A 9,147-nucleotide genomic window follows, 5' to 3' on the forward strand; every position below is an offset into this window, starting at 1 on the left:
ATAAATATAATATAACCAAAAATATTAACATGAAAAATGCTTATAAATTAAAAAATTATCCAAGCCCGACTGACGCGAATGACTTGGTGAGATTAAGCGATTTATCACAATATATATCCTTAAATAAAACGGCCGTGTATTCCAAAGATACAGAAGTGTTGATATTATCTCCAGGTCATACAGAATTCACAGTTCAAATTAAAATAAATTTTTATAAAGAACGGCGTATCGTTTGTATGAGAATAGAACAATGGGGGTATGATATGAATGATTTAGGGTATAATTGGTCATTTAAAATTAACCTCAAAGACCTGGAACAATTAAATCAGTCTCGTAAGGAAGAATATTATCCACTTGGTATCGAGAATGAGTTTTGTGGGGCCACGATTAGTAAACAACAAATAAAAGAATTTAATAAGGGTAAATATAATAATGGTTTTGCCCTTGTTTATATCATGAAAACAGAAAAAACAGGATTATATATAATAAGTAAGGAAATAAAAAATGATTTAACTATGGGAAGATGGGGAGGTGTTTCGTGCCATAATATTATTCTAACATATATTTCTAATACATAAATGACAGCAAGAAGGCTTCAAGAAAATTATCATTTCTGTGTCCAAGCATACCTTCAAGAAAAGGGTATTCGGTATTTTAATAAATATGTTCTTCAACATAAGAATGAGGTATTTTCAATAAAAGATTGGCATTATGCTGATGTTGATAAACCGACAACTTTAGATTTAATTAGAATGTTAAATAATGAAAAAATTATAAAGTTAAGAAAAGGTAAGGCTCTTTTAGAAATTCAAAATAAATTTTATTGGTTTCCTGTTGTAAAATAATTATTTTGGATACAGGAATAACAAGAAATCCTGATGAATATATGTATGATATTCTATGGGGTGTAAGCGATTCAAGGATAATAAGGGATGAGGAAGGAGTTGAAGAAGAGAGGGAAGAGGAGGAAAAGGAGGAGAGGGAGAAGAGAGAGAAGGAGGAGAGGGAGAAAAAAGAGAAGGAGGAAAAGGAGAAGAGAGAGAAGGAGAGGGAGGAAAGAGCGAGATGAAATAAATATGGAAACCGATGAGATTAAAAAAAGATTGGAGGTATTACAGAAAATAACTCAACCCACCGAGGAGGAAAACAAAGAATTGACAAGTCTCTTTGAAATATTTTCGACAAGAATATTGACATCGACAAGATATTCATTTTAATTCAAGTTTTTCATTTTTATTTTTTTTTCTTAAATAAATGGAGGAGAGAGTGAAGGCATTTCTAAGGATTCTTTATGTTTTAAAAATTAAGATTCAAATGTGCATGTTGGAAACTAAAAAGGTTTTTGTACTCTGCAGGAATTTTTCACATAAATAAATGAGTTATTGTCTCAAATGTAAAAAGAAAACTAATACTAAAAATATTTCATATATAAAAAGTAAAAATAACAGGGTTATACAAAAAGGTATATGTTCGGTGTGTGGTTCAAAAAAAAATCAATTTATCTCCAAACACAAACGAGGAGGAGATATACAAAAGTTTTTTATCAGGAAGTAAATTTACAACTACTGGAATACCAGGGGAATTACATCTTCCAGGGTATTCTTTCTGTGGTCCAGGCACAAACTTGGATAAAAGATTAGATGAGGCAGACAATCCTGGAGTAAACCAATCAATAGAGTTGATGAAGTGTGCATGAGACACGATATTGATTATGGGAATACCACAACGTTGGAAGAAAAGCATGAAGCCGATAGAGAAATGTTGTATAATTTGTCTCTGACACAAAATCCAACCTTGAGAGAAAAAGTTGATCGGTTCATTGTGAAGAAGATGATCAGTGCTAAATTGAAACTTGGACTTGGAAATTCAAAAAACTTATAGGCTCTAATGATGTCATTAAGACTGAAGAGCAATTAGCTGATGAATTACATAAACCAATATTCACAAAGTTTCAGAGAAGGAAAGTTTATTCCAAGGAAGTTGATTATATCTGGTCTGCTGATTTGATTGAACTCAATAATGATAAGGGGTACAAGTATGCTTTAACCGTTATTGATTTGAGGAGTAGATACGTATGGGTTGTACCATTAAAAAACAAAACAGGTAATACTCTTATGTTAGCCTTTCAACAGATATTTAATAAAAGTAAGAGAAAACCTAAAAAATTGTGGACTGATGAGGGTAGAGAGTTTTATAACAAGACATTTATGAATTTTCTAAAAAATAACAGTATTACATTATACAGTACCTTTAATGAAGGGAAGGCAGTTGTTGTTGAACGTTTTAATCGTACCTGAGAAGAGAGACTATATAAAAAATTCACACAACTCGGTTCACAACAATGGTCATCTTTTATTCAGGATATTGTGGATAAGTATAATGACACGATTCACACGTCAACAAATATGAAACCATCAGAAACATTTACAAAATTAAAATATGAAAAAGAGATTAATGTCAGAAAACCTAAGTTCAAAGTTGGTGATATCATAAGAATATATAGGTGGAAATCTCATTTTGAAAAGGGTTATATTAAACGATGGACGAACGAGCTTTTTAAAATTGTTGATGTCATAGATACGGTTCCTTGGACTTATAAGATATATGATTTGGAAGGGGAAGAGATTTTAGGTTCATTTTATTCACAGGAATTACAAAAGACAAAGATAAATTGAAATTTTTTGACTCTGCCCCTTTTTGACTCCGCCCACATAAACCCCACCCCACACAAACCCCACCCCACACAAACCCCTCACAAGCTCCCCACATAAACCCCACCCAACACAAACCCCACACAAACCCCACCACACACAAACCCCACACAAACCCCCCACAAGCTCCACACAAAAACCCCACCCCACACAAACCCCACACAAACCCCTCACAAGCTCCACACAAGCTCCACACACACAAACCCCACACAAGCTCCACCCATATTCATCATATTCACATAATTAGTGATTAGTTAATTAGTTCCCCACACACAACATGTTTATTTAATTAAATTATCCACCCATCCACACAAGCTCCACCCATCCACCCATCCATTTATCCACACAAACCTCATAGACATAAGCCTCATCCACATAAACCCCCCCCACATAAACCCCCCCCACATAAACACCGCCCACATAAACCCCGCCCACATAAACTCTACCCACATAAACCCTGCCCACACAAGCTCCACCCACATAAACCCTGCCCACATAAACCCTGCCCACATAAACCCTGCCCACATAAACCCTGCCCACATAAACCCTGTCCACATAAACCCTGTCCACATAAACCCTGCCCACACAAGCTCCACCCACATAAACCCTGCCCACATAAACCCTGTCCACATAAACGCCCCTCCTACTCAAGCCCCGTCCACACACACCCCACCCACACAAGCCCCACCGAAGCCCCTCCCACACAAGCCCCACCCACCTCATCCCCCCTGTGCGCCCCCACCTTTGACCCACCACCTCCCTCATCCCACCCCCACCCTTCCCCCCACACACACATGGGGAGGGGGGGGGTGGGATGAGGGGTGATGGGTCGTTGGGGAGCGCACCTACCCCCGCCCCCCAACCCCTCCCTCTCCTTCATGTGTTGATCCTCTTCTTGAAATTCAAAATCAAGTAATTGTAAACAAAACAAATATAATTTATTAAAATTGAAAATCTTAAATATTCATTTGCGAGAATGTATAATCTTTCCCAGCAATCTTCTTCAGATGTCTTGTGATTTCGAAACTCAGACACCATATTCTGTTTTGAAACAAAAAGTGGATAATAATTAGGTTTTATAAAGATAATTACATGGTAATATGAGTAAGCCTGTTGTTGGTTCTAAGTTCAAGCCTCGTTGACCACTGAATTAACACACCAGGAGCCTGTCATCCTTTCAAGGCCAATAAAATGAATTCCAGTGTACTGGCAAAACTGCGTCCAAACTAATGATGCAACCAACATAAGACGACATTCTAAAGAGAGAGTGATATTAATTAAAAAAATAACTAAATAATAATTCAGAAACATTTACCTCCAGAAAATCATGTGTTGTACCAGATTGCTTATGTTGTGTGATCGAGCTGAAAAAAAGAAAATAAGAATAATAAGTCAAGGGTGTAGATCAGGGGTCGGGAACGTGTGGCTCGCGAGCCAGGTATGGCTCTTTTGATGATTGCATCTGGCTCGCAGATAAAATTGGAGTTTGAAACTTGGAAAGCCCAATATTTCTCGCAGAAGCTTTACCTATAGTTTGAATGGTGTCGTGCTTCATTCACGTGCAGGGCTGAACTTGGCAGAAGGAGAGAAGAAAAAACACCTCCGAATTGTCTGAAGCGGTTTTTGTTTCGTCCAGTCATGCGGCCGACGCGAGTAGTGATTTCGGTTCCTCCAATGACGTGCCGCCGCCGAGACGCGTCACGGAATTCATCTCGACCAATCACGCGCCACCGCTGAGGCGACTCGTGATTTCGGTTCCTCCAATGACGTGCCGCCGCCGAGACGCATCACGGAATTCATCTCGACCAATCACGCGCCACCGCTGAGGCGACAGCATCCCAGAGTCGGCCGGCCGCGCCGCACCTCTCGAGTATGTCAGCCCGTGCGCAGGCCAGCCAGACTCACTTGGGTCAACATCTCCCTCTCTCTCATTTGCTCAAAGCTAACCCTTCGACGAAGAAGATGGCGAAAAGAAAAAAAGATGAGGAGTATCGTACATTTTAGGACGAATGGGCCGATGAATTCGCCTTTGTGGAGAGAGCAGGTTCTGTGGTGTGTCTAATTTGCAATGACAAAATTGCATCGATGAAACGGTCGAATATAAAGCGGCACTTCGACACACGCCATGCTACCTTTGCATCAAAATACCCTGCGGGAGACAGCAGAAAGAAAGCGTGCCAAGAGCTTCTGAGCAGGGTGCAAGCCAGCCAGCAGCAACTCCGCGTATGGACCCGGCAAGGTGACTATAATTCCGCCAGCTTTGCTGGATCTTTGGCAATAGTGAGGAACGGAAAACCATTCACAGATGGCGAGTATGCAAAAACGTTCATGCTGGATGTCGCCAATGAACTTTTTGATGATCTTCCGAACAAAGACATGATAATCATACGGATACAAGACATTCCTCTGTCGGCAAGAACTGTTCATGATCGTACCATCATGATGGCAAACCAAGTGGAGGAAACGCAAGTGAAGGACATAAATACAGCGCCGTTCTTTTCCCTGGCTTTGGATGAGTCAACAGACGTAAGCCATTTGTCGCAGTTCAGTGTGATTGCAAGATATGCTGCTGGTGATACACTGCGTGAAGAAAGTCTTGCTGTTCTGCCAATAAAAGGGTCCACAAGAGGTGAGTATTTATTCAAGTCTTTCATGGAGTTCGCTCAAGAAAAAAATCTACGAATGGATAAACTTATCTCGGTGTGTACTGATGGTGCTCCGTGTATGGTGGGGAAAAACAAAGGATTTGTGGCGCTTCTCCGTGAACATGAAAATAGACCCATCCTAAGTTTCCATTGCATTCTACACCAGGAGGCACTTTGTGCTCAGATGTGTGATGGGCAGCTTGGCGAAGTGATGTCGCTGGTCATTCGTGTGATCAACTTTATTGTTGCCCGAGCCTTAAATGCTCGCCAGTTTAAAACACTGCTGGATGAAGTTGGAAATAACTATCACGGTCTGCTTTTGCACAGCAATGTGCGTTGGTTGTCAAGAGGGAAGGTGCTTAGCCGTTTTGCGGCTTGCCTGAACGAAATCCGGACTTTCCTTGAAATGAAAGGGATTGAGCATCCTGAGCTAGCCGAAACTGAGTGGCTCCTCAAGTTTTACTATCTCGTGGATATGACTGAACATCTGAACGAGCTCAACGTGAAAATGCAAGGCATTGGAAATACAGTGTTATCCCTTCAACAAGCCGTGTTTGCTTTTGAAAACAAGCTGGAGCTCTTTATCATGGATCTTGAAACAGGTCGTTTACTACATTTTGAAAAACTGAGACAATTTAAAGATGCATGCACGGCAAGTGAGCCCACTCAAAACTTTGATCTCCACCAGTTAGCTGGCTTCACATCCAGTCTCCTACAGTCATTCAAAGCACGCTTTGGAGAATTTCGTGAGCACACTCGTCTTTTTAAGTTCATCACCCATCCAAACGAGTGTTCACTGAACACAGCCGACCTGAGTTACATTCCTGGTGTCTCCGTCAGAGATTTTGAAGCAGAAGTGGCTGACCTGAAGGCCTCAGACATGTGGGTGAATAAGTTCAAGTCACTGAATGAAGATTTGGAAAGAATCGCACGACAGAAAGCAGAGTTGGCGAGCAAGCACATGTGGACAGAAATGAAAAAACTTCAACCCAAAGACGAGCTGATTATCAAAACTTGGAACGCGCTTCCTGTCACATACCTCACACTGCAGCGTGTGAGTATTGCTGTATTGACCTTGTTTGGATCTACGTATGCATGTGAGCAGTCATTCTCACATCTTAAAAACATCAAGTCCAACCTACGATCACGTATAACGGATGAAAGCCTCAACGCTTGCATGAAGCTTAACCTCACCAAGTACCAACCAGACTACAAAGCCATCAGCAAATCCATGCAGCACCAGAAGTCCCATTAATGGTGAGTATTATAACAACATTATTTAAAAGAATAAATTCAGAGGCTTATTATACTCACATTTAGTTGAATTCAGTCTTAAAATATATTATATGGCTCTCACTGAAATAGATTTCCAAATATTTTGCTTTAATGGCTCTCTGAGTCAAAAACATTCCCGACCCCTGGTGTAGATGGAGAGACAGACAGAGAGAGGTAGGTAGAAAGACAGACAGAGAGAGATACAAACAGACAGGGAAAGAGACACGCACACACACACACACACACACACACACACACACACACACACACACACACACACACACACACACACACACACACACACACACACATACATACATACATACATACATACATACACACACACACACACACACACACACACACACACACACACACACACACACACACACACACACACACACACACACACACACACACACACACACACACACACACACACACACACACACACACACACACACACACACATATATATATATATATATATATATATATATATATATATATATATATATATATATATATATACACACACACACACACACACACACACACACACACACACACGTGTCTCACCATTGGTTTAATTCATTCGAGATCAGAGGCCGTGATAAGACTTCGTACCAGTCATTATAAATGTTTTTCAATTCTCTTCTAAAATCATTGACCTCTTCAATAAGAGCATTCATTTGATGCACCTCGTCGTGATATGTAAACTGCTCTTCTTCCAAGGACCTGCCAAGAAAAAAAAATCAATTATCACGATTTAATTTATAATCAATTGCTTCATCGTTCAAAGAGGAACCAACTTACCAACTTTGTGTTGAGCTGTTTTGTTCGCGGAAGAAAGATCGCTCATGTCTCAGTTGTAAAAATGAAAATCCCGTCTGGTAGAAACTTTGTCTGGCGAATCACTTATAAGGCAACGATGAGGAAATTACCTAATCATTGGGTGTGGCCACAGGAAATGACACTTCGGGTGAGGCAGCTTGGAAAATAACTGGGCGATTATATTCTCAAATTTTATGAATCATTTTCAAAACATACTTAAAATACCCTAAAATGGTTTTGATTCAAATGTTTTCAGTTCGTGTTCTGAGATAAAATATAAACACGAGACCTTGTCTCACAGAATAGTTCCTGTTTTTCTTTTCACAGCACGACCGTGTCAAAAAAAACACTTCCTCATTTTCATGACACGAACTGAAAACATTTGAAACAAAACTTTTTTTTATGGCGTGGTTTATACACAAAAATGATTTGCAACTCGGGCGGTGGCCATATGAGATCATTAAGAGAAGTTTATCATTTCATAATGACACAAAAGGGGTATCTTAAAAAATATAAAGATTCAAATGTTTTGTTTTTCAATATTTTAGATGGGGATTATTGTGCAAAGAAAATTAAACTATTGAAGGAATTTGAGAATGAACAAATCTTTATAGGTTCAATGAGTGAGCTGTTCAACCCCCAGGTGTTCAATTCAATGAGGTTCAACCTCCAGGTTAAAAGGGGAGACAAATAAATATACCTTGGGATAAAAAGGGGGTTTATTTTTAGGGGAAAAAAATAGGAATCGCTGAAAATCCCCCATTCATTTACATGGGGAAAAGTGAGCCAGAACCAGTATATTCACCCTACTAACAGTCATTTTTGTGATTTCGCAACATTCGCCAAATTATTGGAGACTACTAACACAAATCATGATCAAAATACATGCTATCCCCAATATATTTTTTCACAACCATCCATTTCCTACTTCAGACATCCCAATAAACCAAAAATTATGGTTGTGGTTTGTTCTACCTTGGGGAGGGGCTACCCTGCTTTTTAGGGACCTTATAGGGAATGGCCACAGCACTATTTCGTACAGACTTTGGAGACTGTGTTGCGACATACGTTCGTCATCGAAAGTGGTTGCCATGGCAACCAGGATGCTGTTTTCCATCCGTTCCTGTCAGCACTCTAACTCCCAAGGTTTTCAACTTTCACGTTTCATATTGGTACATAGGTATAGACTGTGGAGACGGTGTGTCGTGACATACGTTCGTCATCCAAAGTGGTTGCCATGGCACCAGGATGCTGTTTTCCATCCGTTCCTGTCCGCATTCTAACTCCCAAAGTTTTCAACTTTTACGTTTCATATCTGGTATATAGGTACAGACTGTGGAGATGGTATGTCGTGACATATGTAATTCATCTAAAGTGGTTGCCATGGCAACCATGATGCTGTTTTCCACGTCGTCGCACAATTCTGTATCTACCTTCTTGTTCAGGAGTATATTGTGCTCACTTGCGCTCTTGTTACTGATTACAATATACAAATACATATATTGCTTTAAAATTATTTGAATCAGACTTCACTGCAATGCTTTATAAAAAAATATATTAATTATTATACGAGTCTTTTAAAAACGATAAATGTATAAACAGGCAAACATTTGGTGGCTTTGACACCAACTCTGGTTATTACACAGTTTAAGATTGAAAATCATGATGAAAATTATTCAAAG

At 39.6% G+C, this 9,147-nt stretch overlaps 1 long non-coding RNA gene across 1 annotated transcript; it reads right to left on the bottom strand.

Moving 5' to 3' along the window:
- Positions 1 to 3,601: 3,601 nt before the first annotated feature.
- LOC147026662 (uncharacterized) lies at positions 3,602 to 7,822 on the bottom strand. The gene is made up of 4 exons (XR_015058454.1): positions 7,448 to 7,822; positions 7,211 to 7,369; positions 4,027 to 4,075; positions 3,602 to 3,752 (listed from the first exon to the last, which is right to left on the bottom strand). It is a non-coding gene; the product is annotated as an uncharacterized LOC147026662 (long non-coding RNA).
- Positions 7,823 to 9,147: the final 1,325 nt, after the last annotated feature.

This window comes from Eptatretus burgeri, chromosome 5 (assembly GCF_056783735.1).
Source record: "Eptatretus burgeri isolate ZD-2024b chromosome 5, Ebu_testis_v1, whole genome shotgun sequence".
Classification (NCBI taxonomy): Eukaryota; Metazoa; Chordata; class Myxini; order Myxiniformes; family Myxinidae; genus Eptatretus; species Eptatretus burgeri.